This window comes from Atta cephalotes, assembly GCF_000143395.1.
Source record: "Atta cephalotes unplaced genomic scaffold scaffold00029, whole genome shotgun sequence".
In the NCBI taxonomy this organism is placed as follows: Eukaryota; Metazoa; Arthropoda; class Insecta; order Hymenoptera; family Formicidae; genus Atta; species Atta cephalotes.
This window is the reverse complement of record NW_012130093.1, coordinates 2,782,294-2,802,183: the sequence shown is the minus strand read 5'-3', so window position 1 is coordinate 2,802,183 and position 19,890 is coordinate 2,782,294.

The following is a 19,890-nucleotide window of genomic DNA, read 5'->3' as shown; positions in this document are numbered from 1 at the left end:
ACTAACTACTAAAAACAAAACGAAACTAACTAACTACTACGACTACGACTACACGAAGTAGTACTACTATAGTAGTAGTACGGTACGTTTAGTTATAGTAGTAGGTAGTATATATATATATATATATATATATATATATATATATATATATATATATATATATATATAATATATACATATATAACAGATTGAATATATGCATATAATCGAAATGTTGCAAAAATGAAAGTAATATTTAAACGTAATCATGTGTATGCGCATCTCACCCTCGGATCCCAGTTTTTTTTTGTTACTCCTATGTTATTAAAGGCTTCAGTCCGTCCGTACTACACAAAAATAAAGGAAATATTTGGCAAAAGTAAAGGAAATATTTGGTACAGAAATAATTAGCTCTGCCAAAGATTTAATTTTTTTAAATATGACTGTAATATATTCAAAAAATTTAACAATTAAAATTATTAAATCTATTAAAATTATTAGGTAAAAATATTTCTGAAACTATAAACGATGAATTTTCTAAAAAAAATAATACTTCTATTCCAACAATTATTACTATTGATGATGACCACAATATATGGATAAGCAATATTTTATTATATATATATAATAAAAATAATAGTGATTAATAGCGATATGTTAATTTTTAATCATTTATATAAAAATTGAAAACTTCTAGATTGTAAGAAACGAGATACAGAAAATAATGATAGCACAGAGGCTAAGCGATTATGTCTTGAGAGGGAGAAGATGTCGGTATGAAACTTATTAATGATGTTGGCGATAAAATGTCGACACTATCATCAAGTGGGATGCGTACAAAGTGGTCTTCGCGAAACTTATTTTCACAATCATTGCAGTTGAAAGGGCACGATATATGGATAGAAGCTGACCAAAATGAGGCGAATGCAAGACTGGATAGATATGCGAAACAAAATAAAAATGAGTATGAGGTCCATGCTTTATGGGAGCTGCACGATATAAAATAATAGCAGAAGAATGCAGAAAATGAGCGTAAATAACTCGAGATAACTGAGTTATCAAAAAAAGCTACTAAAATAAAATTAAAAATTCTCAAAAAAGAATATTGTGATATATTTAACAAAGAAAAACATTGAAAACATGAATATTTAAATTGCTACTAATATATAAAACTTAAGCATAGAATATTTAAATTAAGTTAAATTAAATTAAATTAAGTCATTATTTTAATATTAATTAAGTTATTATTTTAACATTAATTAATTAATTAATTAACATTTATTAATTAACAATATTTCAAATAAAATCTTATTATAATTTACTTTGATTGTCTTAATTACTTAAAATAATTGAGAATTAATGCTTGACGCGCAGCAATGTCTTCAAGTGATTGTACACGTATAGGGTCGTTTGGAATTGATTCGTCCAACGGAAATTCAATGTTATTTTGCTTCGTCATTAATTTGTAGACTTATATTGTGAAGGATCGCACAAGCAACAATAATATTGGAGACGGTTGTAAGGCTATTTCCTAAACCTCTTTTTAAACACGGAAATCTTCTTTTCCAAATTCCAAAGGCTTTTTCAATTACATTTCTAAGTATTAAGTGTGAGAAAAAGTTCGTGGCGTTTTTTAAATGCCATCTAACGGGAAAAATGCCACGAACTTTTTCCCATACTTAATATGTTTATGTGTTCTGTTATATCGTTCTTTTGCTGCATTTTGTGGATTATTTACAGGTGTAAAAAGAAAACTTGTAGAAGCACATGCAGCATCACAGCAGAGAACCATGAATTTCTCGATCTAATAATTTCTTATATATTCTAGATGTTCTGAATATAGTTGGGTATACTTCCCGCATATCTTGCTATAATATTCAAAATATATTTCTGGTATGTGATCCTGCTATAGCCTATCAATTAATATTTATGTATTTTAGAAATGTTTATACTTATTTATAGTCTTTCTATTTAATTCTTTTTCTAAGAAAGATTCAAATATAATTAGAACTTTTATAATATTGATAAATATGTATATATTTAAATATATTAAGGAGTGCATATTAATGGAAATATAAGTCTTTCTATTACGGAAGGTTTCTAGATGTTGTGATCCGGATATATTGGATTGTCCGAAAAGTTCGTGCCGATGTTGAAGGAAAATTGAAACGCAGATTTAAATTTTAGTATACATTTATTAAATTATATGGGTTAGTCGGCACGAACTTTCCGAACGAACCCAATATTAACAATACGAATGTATTCCATTAATTGCACCAACAAATTCCAGGGATACCCGGAATATTGCCTACTGTTCCCAGTTGTTAAAATGCAATTTTATATGCAAGTACATCAGCTGCTGTTATTGGAAATTTAATAAACTGCAAGACCAACAATCTTGATATTTTACAATTCGGCTTATAATTGATTGTAACATGTTTAAAAGATCACCGCATACTATCTGTTAAAAAGATAACTGTTAAAAAGACTGTAAAGATTACGCTTCAAATTGTTAGCATCTATATTATTATTATTATTATTCATAAAGTAAAAATGTTTTTTTACTTGAAAATTTCCTGTTGCATAAAAGCGTAAGCAACACAAAACTTGTAATAATGGTAGTATGGGTAGACCTCGTTGTGAATTTTTGTGTAACGCTTCATCAATGAGAGGTAGAATGAAACTTATTATGATATTTTTATTAAATCAATATCTTTTTTTGAATTCAATGTCATTCCACCTTTCGAGGAGATTGTGTGCATCGCGCACATAACGCTTCGATACTCTATCTCTCAAGAAAATGTAATCCACAAATTCGTAAAAATCTTCGTCGATTTCAAAATCAAATTCATTCATTTTAGAAGAGAAATATTAAAGCAGTTTAACTAGTTGTGTCACGTAAAGATTACTGTAAAAGATCACCAACAAGAGGTTAAATCACTCTCGAGATGTTTTGATAGAACTGATTTGAACTTCGATTCAAATCACGAATTTTAAAATGTGAATTATTTCTATGAATGAAGAAATGTTGAAATAAGATTCAGAATCGTGTATGAATAGCTTGAATCATGAATCTGGTAAGCGTTTCTTAAACAAGACAAATGAAAAATTTAAGAAGCATTTTGAAAAGGAGGATTTAAGAAGCGTCTTTGATGTGAAAGATTGACTTGAATCTAGTTCATATCAGATTTTTAAGTTGAATCATGACTATGAATACGGAGGTAGGAAAAAAAAATTAAAACTGGAAACAGTGGAAACTATCGAAGTACATTAGGCAATATCTACTGAGCTTGCAACAATAAGAAATCGTAAAAATTCTTGAAAAGCAAAAAATATATTTTGACAATGATTTTAACAAATTAAAACTAATTTTGACTGGTTAAAACCAGTTTTGACCATTGGCCTCAGGCCAAAACAAAAAAAAACGTCTTTTTGCCAACCCTGCAGTACATAGTTGAAAAGAAAATTTTTAATTTAAAAATTTAACATATTTTAAGTATCGAATTAAATCCATTCATAATTTAAATTAAATTTAACACAAGTTCATTAATCAAATGCTCACTCGTGAATAAATTCAACAAAGTTTTAATATTTAATACTTAATTAGTTTTAATACTTAATTTTGTGCATTTTATCAGCTATGTGTCATTTTAACTAATAAATAAATGTATTAAAATTGATCCATTTATTTATTATTTCATTATGTATATTAATAAATCTAATATATAAATTATTTTCAATGTAATAACAGAATCGCAAATAAAATAAAATTCAATGGATGTATAATAAAAGCAAGCAAAGAAAAAATTATTGAAATCGCAAATGAAATTGCAAATTTGTACGCAACATTTCCTTTCCAATTATGAAATATCTTGCATTTTGAGAAATGCTTAATGAATTACGCCCCGGTTATAAATCACCTAATCGTAAAAATTTAGGAGGATCACTGGATAAAATTAGTGAACAAATCGATTTAAAAATGACTGTAGATTTATTTTTTATTAGATGAACGTTTCAACAGACCAATTATTATTCTGCAAAACGAATGGTCTAATATACAAAATGATCTGATTATTGCAACTTACTGGCAGAAATTCCTAATTATTATCTGCAATGAACTGTGGGGCTGAAAAAAAACAGCGCAATATTGTGCGGAAATTTTATTGAAAGCCATCGAATTGTGCAAAACAAAATATAAAAAAGATGTATTTGCCGTAGTTATTTACTGACAACAAGAACAAAATGTTATTGAAAAAATATATAAGAAAAAAACTCCAAAATTTTAACATATGGATGCATTTCGCATTATTTAAATTTAGTAGAAAGTTCAATAACTCCTAAGACTATAATAAAACTTTAGTTGAGATCAAACATGGCGCAATCATCAACTTCGATGGTTATGTCAGAAAAATAGAAAAATGCCCCAGATTCTAAACGATACTAGATGGAATTCACAATTACCATGCGTACAAACATAATCAAAATTATACTATATATCGAAAAATTATAAAAGAATACCCAGGTGAAATAAATGACATTAAACGAAAAATTAACGATATAAACATCTATAAAAATTCTCTGGACTTGGAAGAGTAACTTAAAGCTGTAGGTGCAAAACTTGATCTACAAGGAGAAATGTTATTTTGGCTGATGCGTCGATGTATTATATGAAGAAAATTATTAAACAATATGAACTTATAGAAGAAAGAATATCAATACAAGGTTTATACAAGCAATGCAACCATTTCACTTTTTAGCGTATATGATGGATCCGAAATATCTAGATAAATATACTCAGTAAATAAATTATTATTACTGATACAATAACAAATAACTCCAAACCTAAAATATTACTAAATTAAGAATATTTTTCGACTTTTAATGCAATACATACTTAAACCCACTAGATTTTCCGTAATTATAAAGATTCAATATCAATTGGTTAATTTCATTAGAATCTAGGAAATTCAAAGAGAATTTATCAATATGTTTTCAAAATATTGTGATTATGAAACTTATTACATATTATATTTTATTTTTTATTTTTAGAAAATTCGTTGAATTGGAGAATGAAGCTGAAGATTGGCTGGCAGAAAATTATCTTGAATATTTAACTGGTGTAATGTTATTTAAAATAAGATACTGAATTTTATCTTAAGACCTGTTTATTGTAGATATGCTAGCTTATAAGTGACGGAGCATTATGAGTATATTTAGACCAGGTATTATCAATTTTCAAAAACAAGAAATGTATTTTTTTTCAAAATTATATGGTTGCTCAGCTATTTCTGCAGCTATCAAAAGACTATTTTCATCATTTGGCTTAATATGGAGTACTAAGAAATAGGCTGGAAGTAAAAAAAAGTTGAAAAACTCGTTAAAATATATCGATATTAGCAAATCAAAAATAAAACCGAAGATTTAGATTTTTAAATAGATATTTTTATTAAATAGATATTAAAAAAAAAATAAAACTAAATATATTTAGTTTTTTATGAGTTTTTATTTATATATATGTATTGTATTTTTAGTTTTCATGAGTTTTATATTTTTTGTTTTGACTTAAAATATAATAACTAAAGTTTTAATTTTTAGTTTGTCTAGCTAATTTAGCTTTTTACCTTAATCTTACAGTATTATTGCAATTATAAGTGTAATATTATTTATATAATTAATTTTATTTTATAATAATTACATAATTACGGTCATTACATTAGATATTAAGTAAAAATATATAATATTAATAAACGAAATTAATAATTACATAATAATACAGAATTTCTTTCAAAGGTTAGCCTTCTTTGAAAAGAACAGAGATAGAAATAGAAGAATAGGAATGTGTATTTTACTAATTATATTTTAATCTATTATATCGAATTTAAGAGATATTACTTTTATCGTATAAATCTTTAATTTTTTCAACAATTTTCCGGTAATTCAGTTAATATAATTCCAATGTTTTAAACCATTTTCTCATTTTTATTAGAATTCTTCTTAGCACATTTAGAAGAAAATCCGCACACTTCCATTCATGCAGTTGCTACTGAAACTGGTTTACTTAAGAGTTCTGTTCATGAGATGGTAAAACAGAATCATTATCATTCTTACAAAATGACTAAAGCACAATATTTACGTATAACTGATTCACAATGTTGTCTAAATTTTGTAGCATGGCTAGTTATCATATACGAATCAGTTATCATATACAAATTTTATATAGTATTTATATAGTTATCATATACAAATTTTGGAATCATCAGCAAGTTATATATAATCAATGATCAATGTTGGTTAAACGATCTGTTCTTGATGAGTCACTATCAAGTTCCCAAGACTGAAACGAATCTGATATGTGAAATTATAAAATTGTAACAATATGTAGTGAAGAAATAATTCTTTGTTTCATTAATCTCATGACTATAAGGTCATCTCAAGATCAGCAGATTTTATTAAACTTGTCTTGACATCAGTTACAATATTATGAAATAAAAAATATGTAATGCCATTTAAAAAAGTTAGGGTGATCTTGATTTTTTTCTTAAAAAAGAGTATTTTGCAAATTTCTAATATTGCAATTTGTAGATTAAAAACTGACTAATTTTTATCCAAATTAATTTTTGTTAGATCATCGGAAATGCCGGAAAAATCGTGATCACAGTTACGTCGGATATATATACATTATGAATTTAATAAACTGATAATTAAAAAATAATAAATTGATAAATATGTTATTTTAATAAGTTTTTGTTTAAAAATGCGAAGGTATATTAATATTATACAAAACAAGGAAATTTGATATATATACATCTAAGATACATCTAAGTTTTTGCAATTTGTACTTGGGTTTTTATATTTGGGTTTTTGTAAACTGGATTTTTCTGGGCCACTCTGTTTGGAACACGGTCCGATTTAGACTACTCTCCCCAATAGTAAAAGTTCAATAGTTGATGTCTGATGACAAATATTTTAATATATATCTACGTATGCGTTTCGATTTACTCTAAGTTATTTTCAATGAAATTGAACATATTAATTCGATCTTGTGCTTATATATAGTTGTACAACAACTATAATGTCGATCATCCGCCATACTAAAGATTTTTTAGATTTATTACAGTTTATTGGCCGGAAAGAATAAAAAATCTAATAAAATCATAAAAACGGCCATCATGTTCTTTAAATGAAATGGAAAGCGGATTAAATATTGGAAAGAAAGATGCAATGTCTGGAGACACTAGTAGTGTCTCGGCGCTAAGCTTTGGCGCGATACACGAACGTGCATTCTTTACGCGAACCGGCGAGTTGCGTCAGATCGAAGTTATCGGAAACTCAATAAGAGCTGAATCAATCAAGTTTTAAGTGTGCTCAATCAATTGCAACCGCTCGAAATATATAATGAAAATGTTTTTATTTTTTCTGTATGTCTTCTCCCTAAGTGGAGATATCGCGACGCAAAGTTCCGAATTGCCACTTTTTCAGATTAAGATACGTCATCGACCCCATTCCACACCTTTCGTGTCCTTCTGACATTCTTTACGCAAGGAGTACTAGTTTCGTATCCTTCTGACATTCTTTTCGCAAGGAATGCTAGTGATATACATGATCAGCGAACGTGTCTTCCCACTTAACCAAATCTTATCTATCTCAAATTAATGAAAAAATTATGAAATGATGCGCTATTTATGCGCTATTATTTCCAAGCATTTTCGATTTTTGCACTATAACCCTTAAGGCACTTCTCTCTTGGAGCGAACAGCAATATTCACTCCTAAGTCGTTTAAAATTGCAAAATTAAATACTGTGACTATGCAAAATAATTCTTTGATTTATGCACTACTATTGTAAGCATTTTTGATTTTTGCGCTGCAATTCTTAAAACACTTCCCTCTTGGAGCAAATAGCCATATTCACCCCTAAGTCGTTTAAAATTGCAAAATTATATACTCTGACTATACAAAATAATTCTTATTAAATAATTCTTGATATCAAATCCTTTATGATACACTTCATTAAAGTTAATATTATTTAATTTGGTATCCGAATTATATAGAATTTAACTTGCCGCCAATTGTTGACATCAAATTTTTTTTACGAATAATACATAAAATTTTGAGGAACTTGGCATTGATTTTGTTGATATCAAATCTTTTACGAATGATACGTATTATTAGAGTTAAGTAAATACCAAGAGATATAGTAGTATCATCTGTGTTTTACTTTTTAATTGGTTAAGGTTGTAACATCTTTTAATTTTTCATTTGATACATTAATTTTTTCGAAGAATAATAATTTTTGACAGAGAATTAAAGTTGCCATTACTTTGGTTGGAATGAAAAGATCTTCAATAAGAATATCCTTGAAAAAGAATTAAAACTACTATTAATTGGATTGGATATTTAGTATTATGTACAGGGTGCGCGTCCAACCAAAATCTGGACAAATCGAACAATTTCTTTAAACAAAATTTTTAATGAAAAATTAAATGTTACAAAAAATCCTTTTATATGGCACTTGGAGGATCCTTGTAGAGCACAATTATTCGATATATTTTCCTTTAGCTTGAATGAACGGCCTCTATTCTCGGTCTGAAGCATTCGTATGCACGCTAATGTAGCGCTGGCAGACGAATGCTGCCTCAATAGCAGTCCTTAATGTGACCTATGATATCACATTGGAAAGCCGAGACTTGTTTGTGACTTGATTCTTTCAACTACGCTCCATACGTAGTAATTCAAGGGATTTAAATCTGGGTTGGGGGGCCAGAATTCCTTCGACCAAAACATATCGATGTTGTCTGAGAGCCAATTTTGAATCAAATGACTCAATGCACCGTCCTGCTGAAAAACATATGGCCTTCCGGACGCCACAGTTTCCATCCACGGCTTCACTACATCCATTAGAACGCGCAACATTTGCCCTAAGTCATCCGAAATCAGCGCTTGAGCCCTTTCAACAACTGCGGGGATCCTCGCGGTGCATTCTTTCGAGCGCACTCTTCCTCACTGACATACTGTTTTAAAGCCGTATATTTTGCCACAATGTATTATATCATAAATGATCTGTCCAAAGAACCGAATTATTTCTGTTGCTGAGCAGCGCGAAGATCTTCGATGATCGCGGCTCTTCGATTATACTCCACACTTGGTTTCAACATCGCGGCCATTTTGAGAATATGACTGTTTACTAGAAACATCAGGTTTTCTCGGATGCCAACAACAACTTCTGGCGAAGGAATAATATAACGGAAAATTTAAATTGAAATTTGTCCGGATTTTGGTGATACATTCTGTACAAAGGACCGATTTTACCAACTCGATTAAGCCGAATCGGTGATTAAATATTAACCATAAGTAGTCAAATCACTAAACAGCAAACACAAAACTGATTCTTTACAAAAAGCACGCTTAGCACTTTTTTACTTTTTTTAAAAAAGATAAGTTTGTATATCTAAATAAATATATACTTACATTTTTTGGTTAACTTGCAACATTGCTACATATTTATTAACATTTTTTCTTCTTTTACCCCTGCAACTGATGAATTAACTGATTAATTAACTGATTTAACAGTTTAACAGATTGATACTTTATCACTTGTAATGATAATAATGGCGGCAACTCCAGCCAGAGAACCAAAATGCCGTTTATGCGATAAAAAATAACACATCGAACCACTATCGTGTTTCCAGATATAATATAATATATTAAAAACATGAAATCATCACAGGTTGAACACAATATATTAGGTGTACAACTTTGCTTGCCTTTTTTTTCCGAAATTCGAGGCTTTATTGTAAAACTGGTTACACAATTAGTTCAAAGTATTGTCCATCGCTGGCCACTTTCTCCCATTTTTCGGGTAGCGTACGAATCCCGCGTCGAAAAAAACTGGTCATCTTTTGAGGCTATCCACGAATCGATCCAATTTTTTACTTCTTCATAAGACCAGAAGTGCTGGTCAGCCAGGCCGTGTGCCATTGATCGAAACAAGTGATAGTCAGAGGGAGCAACGTCTGGAGAATACAGCGGGTAGGGTAGGATTTCCAATTTCAACGTTTTCAAGTATGTCTTGACCACTTTCGTAACATGGGGTCGAGCATTGTCATGCTGCAAAATCACTTTATCGTGTCTCTCGTTGTATTGCGGCCGTTTGTCTTTCAATGCTCGGCTCAAACGCATCAATTGCGTTCGATACCGATCGCCTGTGATTGTTTCAGTCGGTTTTAACAATTCATAATATACTACGCCGAGCTGGTCCTACCAAATACAGAGCATGACCTTGGACGTCAAAATCCGTTCTTGAAGCGTTGAAACCACTCACGACACGTTCTTTCACTAATAGCGGCCTCACCATAAGTATTTGAGAGCATTCGATGCTGAGCCTCAGCCGCAGATTTCTTCATATTGAAGCAAAAAATTAAAGCCTCCCGCAAATGACGAGAATTTGGATCGTAAACTGACATTTTCAATCGAGAATAACTTTATGATGCAGACACAAATCGACTAATGTTTCTATTATGGGGTTATGTTGACAGATGCCCAAGTTATTGTATAACGTCTATGATCTATTTATTTCGACCACCACTTACCGCTAAAGCCATCTATAGGAAAACGGCGGAAGCAAAGTTGTACACCTAATATTTAACATTATAAATAAAATATAAAATTGATAAATCTTTGTCATCTTATTGTCAAGTGAGTTTAACTATTTTATTGTTGGATAGTGAGAAAAAGCAAAGTCCAAAGTTAAAATTTTATTATTAAAGTCATCTTCAGAAAAATGAATTATGAAAATCCAAGTCAAAAAATGGAATCTGTGTAAAAAATAACTAATACATATTGTAAATTATGATTAAATTAAATGAAATTACAAACTTATAAATATAAAAATTCGATCCTGAATAAGCTATGAATATACGTATAATCAAGTATTGAAGACTTCAATATCTAACGCAGGCGGACAAATGAGGCAACAATTCGTGTGAAATAGAATATACAATACAATATGTTTTTACTGTAGAAATCAAGATTGAAATTTTATTTTGAAATTTTTATTTTGAAACCGATTTTAATAGGCAAATATATGATTCAAACGTTCCATAAATTTATATGTTTGTTGTTCTTTATTGCGAAGCATTTCAGAAATTAATATTTGTTGTAGTTCAGTTCAGAAACTGTTCTAATACTTTTACATTATCCCAATCAAATGAGTTATTGTAATTTTTAATGTGTTTAGAAATCGTGGAGTGTTTAGATGAATCTAATTTTATGTTATTAAGAGCTCTTTAATTCTTATTCTTAACTGTTTTTTTGTCTGGCTTAACATAAGATACGCTGCAATCTTTACAATTAATTTTGTATATTACATTATTTTTAGATTTAATTTCAGTAGTATCTTTATATTTTTATAAACCTTTCGATTTAGTTTAAACATTTGTAACCTACTGTTACGATTTATTTAAACAAATAGTAACTTTATTATTATATTTTTTATAAAAGAAGTAATGAAATATTATACATTCAGTACTTACATCAGTATTCTTATTCTTTGTAGTCGACTACATTCCTTATTAAAGAAGTTTCTTTAATCTAATATTAATTTCTTTAAATATTAATTCCAATGGATAGCCATTCTCTAAGAGCATTTTTATAACAAATTCGAGATTCTCATTCTGAAACATAGAATGAGACAAATCAATTGCTCTAGCAATCAGATTATAAATAATTCCAATTTTTTGGCATAGCGGACGATTTGAATAAAATGATAAACATCTGCCCGAGAATGTCTTCTTATAGAATCAATTTATGTAAATTTGGTCATAATATTCATAAATTTGACCTTAATATTCAATGAAAGGTCTAAAAAACTTTAACTACAATTATATTCAATTTCAAAGTGCAAACAACTACGGAAATTATTAAATATTGATTATATTCTGAATTTGGTTAGATGTTTCCAACATCAACATACTTATAATAAAATGGCAATTCTAAATTCAAATTTTAATACTTTTTCCTCTAAATCTTGCAACAGTAAGTTCGCAATTATGGAAGACAACGAACATCCCATTAGCGTGCCAAACGTTTGTTTATAAATCTTGTTAAAAGTGAAATGCGTAGAAGTTAACATAAACTTCAATATAAAATAACAAATGGGAATGCTTGTATTCCTCTCAATTTGATTCAATCTTTTTTCATGAATTGCAAGATCTAGAGGAATGTTCGAAACATCGAGATAATGAAAAACTGATGTTATCAGAATTATTTACGTTTTATAATATTTGATAGGATTGATTTTATTAATTCTGTTTTTGATTTATCTATCAACCAATTTAATTTTCAGTGTAATTGTGTATCCATGGCTATCTTTTTCGAAAGTTTTAAAAAAAAAATCGAATAATGTTTTATCAAGTCATCCCAAACATACTGTGGTAACATGTTTGATAAATTAGATGGAAAAACATTAATTGTCTATTAAGAGATGTATTGATTTATGTAAATCAAATATTTTTAATTAAAAAATGTTTTTCTTTAAATTAGTATCTTATCTAATTTTTTATTCGCCTTATAATGTTTAAATTGTAAGTTATGAGAGAAATTATTAGAAAGATGTGATGGACAAACATTATTAGAAATACATAATTTAAAAAATATACCTGTGATATGGCTTTTATAAATTTATAATTAATTCGACTCCTGGCCGAGGTAATATTTTTCGCAATAAGAATTAATTATTTACAAATCATTCAACAATATTCTTGAGGCTTACATGGGTGCTGTCTATATAATGATTATGCGTTTCGCGGGTTTCCTCTAGATCCATTCTTAGAATGCCAACGTTTCGTGAGCCTTGCAGTCCACTTCATCAGAGCGAGGAGCCTAATATTAAGCTATCCTCCGGACTGTTCCTTTTATATTACGCTACTAGTTGGAGTGATGGCGGAAAGAAGAGAATTGGGGGAGGGGGAGATGAGGGAAATTGATCGGTCTTCAATAACCGAGAGAATGGTTTTCCATATTTTATTTATGTTGTAGAGTGTTTTTGTATCTTTATGACTTCTCTATATTTTCTTGGAAAGTATGATGTAATGTTGGCTATTGTCGTTTTGTCAAACAGTATTTAATGTTCTGTGTTTCGATGTTGTGTTCTGATAATGCTGACTGCGTGATGTGTTTTAGCCTGACATCACGTTGGTGTTCTTTTATTCGTAGATTAACCATTCTCTCAGTTACATCATACTTTCTAAGAAAGTATAGAGATACAAAATACCCTAACAATAAATAAGAATTTCTAAATAGAAATAATGACTACAACACACATAAATAAAATATGGAAAACCATTTTCCCGATTATTGAAGATCGATCAATTCCTCCCCCCTACCCACAATTCTCTTCTTTCCCCTCACCCTCCAAGTAGTATAATATAAAAGGAACGATTCGAAGGAATAATTCAGTATCAGGCTGCTCCTCGCCCTGGTGAAATGGACTGCAAGGTTCACGAAGCATTGGGACTCCAAGAATGGATCTGGACACGAAACCCATGAAACGCATAATCTTTATATGTCATTCAACATTATTAAAATCGTTTCGAAGATACGAAAAAGCATTAAAAATTTGTTAAATTACTAGTCAATTTAACTTGTGATATTACTGCGATAGTTTAGTGGAGCTAGCGTTTTTAAGATCGAAAAATTATTTCGGCGCACGTTTCTAAGGATTACATAGTATATAAATTTACACAAGAATTATACGTGCATTTAAGATATAGCTAAAAGCTAAAGCATTTACGGTTTTGATAGTTTTCTATAGTTTGTGTTATCACATATATACGGTCCTATAATATAATATATACCATATTATATTGTTTATAATTAATATCAATCTAAGTTAAAGCCTCATGATTATTAAAGTATTGATAAATAAATAAAGTCAAAATAATAAAGATAAAATTTAAAGGGAAAGTTATTAGAACGCATTGTGCAACCTGCGTGCAAATAAATTGAAATACGTAATATCTAGCTCGAGATTGCTAAGCAAAAATTAATAGTTAGAAAGGTAAAGAAACATAAGCAACGGATCTTTATTATAACATACATTAAGAATTAAATTAGTTTTTTATCTATAAATTAATCGGAAACCTATATTGCAATGATTGCTTAACATAAATGATATTAATACTGGTTCTAAATCCTGATTTATCTGTTGGACGACTTTTTGAGATTATGTTTTTATCGAACAAATACTACGCTTTTAAAACAATAGATAGCTGTATTAAAATCCTAAAAAATTCACAAACACTACAGAAACTTTCAAAATTTGGGTTTTTCTGGAAAAAACTGAGTTTTTGCCAATCCTGGTTCCAAATAAACCTTTTTAATTTAAATGAAAACAGTTAAGCAGATTTTCATGCTATTTATTGTATATAATGTAAAGTCCTTATAAGATACCGAATATGACAGTAGTTCTTTATTATAATATTCATAAAATAAACACAAATATGTATTTTCAGTCATCGTGCGAAAATTTTTTTAAAAAAGAAAATCCTTGTGAATCGTTATTTAAAAATTTGAAAGGTAATTGATTTAAGATAATTTAAAGAGTGAATTCAAAAAAATAGAATTCAAAAATAGAATTCAAAAATATCAAATATCATATCAATTTTGTGATCACTTTTTTTGCGGTTTATTGTAAAATTTGTTTCCAAAATTTGGAAGGACCCGTGTAAAAAACAGGACCCAAATAAAAAACAGTAGATAACTTATAGGCCTCTAGTATTAGTGAATCAATAGTTCCACATCGGATCGGAAAAAGCATTTTTATATTTTCCATTATAGCTCAACACAGGTGAGAAATATATCTGAAGGGAATTAAATGATCTTTCCAAGCATCTTTGATTTTACCAAGGATCGGACTTTATTTTCTACCTTATAGAGAGCAAAAACTGCAAATAGGTCCTACCATATTTATTCCATTCTCCCCTTTCTCACAGAGTGCTGACTCCTACTTCCCTACGTATTCTTGTCTTGTTGTTTGATTAAATTTATGTAAGTTTAAAAATTAGTTGATGTTCTTTTGTGATCTGCCTCCTTACTCTGTGGAAGCAGGAGTCATTAAATAATAAGAAAAAGATGCGACAGGCCTTTTGCGACGAAAGTACTTTGTATGTCAATTATCCTTAAAAATTTAAATATCAATTTTTGAAATCATAATAAAAGTAAGTAAATACAGATGCAAAATAAAAAATTAATTATCAAAATAATGGATTGAACCATAAGTTAAATGTACATATTTATATTAACATAGAGGAGAAGATAATATTTATAACATCCTATTTAGAATAATTGCGTTCAGCAAAGAAAGCAGCTTTGCTATTGTTATAAAATTCTTTGATATCATTGGTTTATTTGTTTAAATCTATAAGGATATGTTTAAATTTAAAAGCCAATTGTACTGAAAAAATTTTATAATAGTTGCTTCTTCTGCTGAACACAACCATTGTTTTATAATAATTAAGTAAATAATAAATAATTTAATTTAAAATTTAATGGTTACATTTATCAAAGTATTGTTTAATCAAGTTTAGACTCAAAATTATGAAACATTTAAGGGCATTCTACAATGCGTTGCAAACAACCGTTGCCAGTTGAAATGTTCGTCACAACCAATCAGAAGCATAAATAATACCATTAATGCTTCTAATTGATTGTCGTAACAAACTGTTTTAATTGGCAATGGATTTTAGAACGTTTGCAACGTATTGTAGAATGCCCTAATTCCTAAAATAATGCTGTACGAATTTTATGGGAAATGAGTTTCGGTCAAATTGCTTCACATTTTAATATTTTGTAAATTCATGTCAAGCTGATTAAAGTTCTTCATGGGCACAAACCTCCAAATAAATATCTTTGTTTTTGCTCTAGGACCTTCGGAGTTTTTATATTTTATAATATTATTGTACATTGTAAATCAAATTGTGAATTTAATTTATAATGTTTAAATAATTTTAAAAAATGAAAAATTCTCTCTTCGGTTTGACACACATTTTCTTTTCTGCTTCCTATTTTCTTTCTATTTTATGCATAATTTTAAAATTATTTTTGGTCTGAAAAATAAATGAAACAATAAAAACATGATATGCCAATAATATGACATACCAGTAATATCCAGTTTCAAAATTTTAATATACTATTAGAATCGTGAAACTTATACGTTTCTCTTTTTAATATTATACATTAATATTATATATTAAGAGAATGCACAATAATACTTTGATTGTGATCGTTTTCAGCATTCACACGCTGTAAGCTTCATTCTAACTTTATCACTCATTACTTGCAAAAGGAAGCAAAAATGAAGCTTACAACATGTGAAGCTTACAGCTTAGCATTGGAACCGTACGCAACATTTGTGTACTGATAATTTTATAATATAGTTTTAACAAAATAGTAATGCGATCAATTGATACACCGCGCTCGCTCGTGCTAAAAGTCAAATCGCGCCCCCCGATGGAAGGTTTAATTAAACATATTATAACATGTTTCATCAAATATAACTTCACTCTAAAGTTATAAAAATTATACGAATCTGCTCACGATAGCAAAGTAATGTCAGAACTTCTCTCTTTCTTTTTTGAGACATATTGCGTTGATATTTTTATATACACTCTGCTGAACCTTCTTCTGAATACAAGCTACATCACAGGAGTGTATTTTTAACGCTATCAGCATTTTCCTTCTTATACTTTCCTTATATGTTCAAAGAAGATAGAATAACGCGCCTTAGCGCTACTCTCGGAAGCAGCTACATGTATAAGACACATTTAAGAGAGAAAGGGAGGAAGTAGCTTTGAATACTTTTTCTTCTCATGACTCATAAATTATTATTACGAAAATATAGACATATAGGAATCAAGCGCGAATATCAGTGCGGAAAGAAATTATAATGTTAAATAATTTTAAATAAGTTAAATAAATATAATATATAATATAATGTTAAATAAGTTAAATAAATAACAATCTAAGGTAAATATGCATAAGAGAGCACTTTCTGATGACCTTAATCTTGATATATATGGTCAAGGTCATGATCCCGAGTGACCTTCAAAAGGTTTTAGCTAGCGGTCGCCCTTCGTTATTAACAATCGAAGTTTAATTATCAAAAGTTGGATGATTCTAGACAGTGTAACATTGAAACCCACATGCAATTATGCGCCTCTTAAACAGAGGGGAGGGAGAGGATGAAAGGCCACGCTTCGCGTGAGCACATGGGTTGAAATCCATGTGCAACAATATAATTATGAAAGTTGTGCGTCCTTTTGCAGGGAAGAGATAGAGAGAGAGTCGCTTCGTGTTGAAAGTCAAAATCTATGTAGAATAGTATTTAATATTGTATGTATAGCAGAAATAATACGTTATTTAAAAAATTTTTTTGTTAATAACTTTTTAATAAAGGACCACTGCGGGCTAAAACCTTTGAAGGTCACTCGAGGTCATGACCTTGATCACACATGTCAAGATTAAGATCATCGGAAAGTGCTCTTCTATACTGCATAATTACCTAATTTAAATATAAAAGTATCATACATTAACAATAAATACATTACTTTAAATACGAAGTGCCACTATGGTCTGAATGTTAAGCTGTTGAACTATTATATATATTCATTTAAATGAATTAATTTCAGAAATGATAATTGTGTGCCGATGTCGGACTTTCGACGCAATCTGAAATATTAATAATCCCCTTAAATTTCCCAAATTTAATCTTAAAAGACTGTAATAAACTTATTGCGAAAAGTCCGACTATATAATTGCGTCGACACGCAATTATCATTTCTGAAATTAATTCATTTAAATGAATATATATATATATATATAATAATTATATGTAACATAAACGGTTTTGTTTCTAATCTTATTAAAAGCAAATTTATAATGATAACATGTTTGTGCTCTCGCTTTGAATCCTCAGATCATAATAAATAAACACGTTAAAGTATAGTCAAATAAGTGTAGATATGCTATTTCTGTACGTGATACAATGTGTTGTTTGTAAGCAATTGGCTGACCGAGTAAAAAAGATTTCAAAAATGAGTAAAAATGTTAAAACAATACTGAGTAATAAGAATATTAATAAAAATAAATTCACTTACCAACATACAATCATGCAACATACGCAACTCGCAAATATAGTCAAGAATATAATCCGATAAAAAATTTGTCATTATTTGAGTATAATATAAACTAAATAATGGAGTCCAGATTGAAAATATATAAAATAAATTAAGTATTGTCAAGACATGGTCATAATAAGACAAGATACAATGAATGATTGAATGAAAATATTTTTAGTGTGACAAAATTAAAGATTGTTCATAAAATGATTGAGCAAAAATATTTTTAGTGTGGCAAAGTTAAAGATTATTCATAATAGATAAATACGCTTTATGAAGACTTTTATTAGTGTTTGTGAATTTAAGTTGTTCTTTTGTCTTTTGATATGCAGCATCTCCGAAATCAATCTTTTTTCTATGTACGGTTTTTCGTTCAATATCTCTGTCTCTTCCCATGAAAAATCATGATCAAATTGTAATTTATATTCACTTAAGCAGTTAGATGTTTTCCAACAAATTTGGTTTTTAAATTCGTTCGAAATTCTAGTTTTTAGTTGTTTGGCCGATATAAGAGGTATCACAATTTTTGCATAAGATTTTATAAACAACAATGTTCTTGGATAAGGATTTTTATGAACTTTAAGGAGAGATTCTAGTCTAGAAGTCTAAAATTTAGTCTAGAAGTTTAAATTTATGTATTTTTTACCAATTTTTTTTATAAGGAAAGAGATGTCAAAATAATGCTTTTTGCATTATATTTTTTATATTTCAACATATAAAAAAATTTTTTTATCTTTAGAAATGTAGAAAATTGCGACTGTAGCCTACGGGTGCACTAAGGCATGCAGCGCGTACGTAACATTTTAATACGTAATTTTTTCAACGTAAATAATATATTGGCGTATGGCCAATTAGTGGGGAATCTCAACTATCGACATTTTGTGAGACAAATAAACCAATGCAATTATTAAAATGTATTAAATTTATGGGACCATAAACCTCATTTTATCTGAAAAATTTTAAAATATTTACAGGATGACTGCTATTTGAAATTAAGTGTCAATTTTGACGAACTTTTTTTCGTTTTCAATCTGTTTAAAGAAATAATTATTTTGGAAAATTTATAGCATTTTTAGATTAAGGTTTCATAAAAATGGTCTCATAAAAATGATCTATTTTTCATAGGAAAAAATTTCATGCCAATCGGATAATTGGTTGAAGCTGTTTCACATTTCCCACCAGTTTGGAAAACGTGAATTCAAGAAAAACGTTTTAAAAAAATTCGTTTAAAATTTGATTTTAAATTATAACTTTTTGTTAACTATAATATTTTGTAACTTACATTTAATCAGCGATTCCTGGCTTATAAATCAATCCTTAAGTTTCGATTTAGGTAATAGTAGAAATCTATAGAAATTGCCTTATCAACTAAGATTCTCTTATCAACTAAGCAAGATAAACTTCGCGCGCGTCGTACCGTTAATCTCACTTGATTATCGACCAGTGCAAAGTCTGATTCAACATAATTGCTTTAAAATTTTAAATATTGCAAAATCATTATAGGCATATTCTATAAACTTTAGAGATGTAAAAAATGTAAAAAAAAAATCGATTTTTTTACCCTCCAAAGTGTAGAACCTCCCCTTAATAAATCATTTATAATAATTCAGATTAAATACAATAATTCAATGAATCAATTAATTCACAATTATTACTGATTAAATCTTGAAGCAACATGTCTGTTCTTTTATTCTTTAATTTTAATTTTAATTTGTGATGACCTTTGATTGGTTTTATTA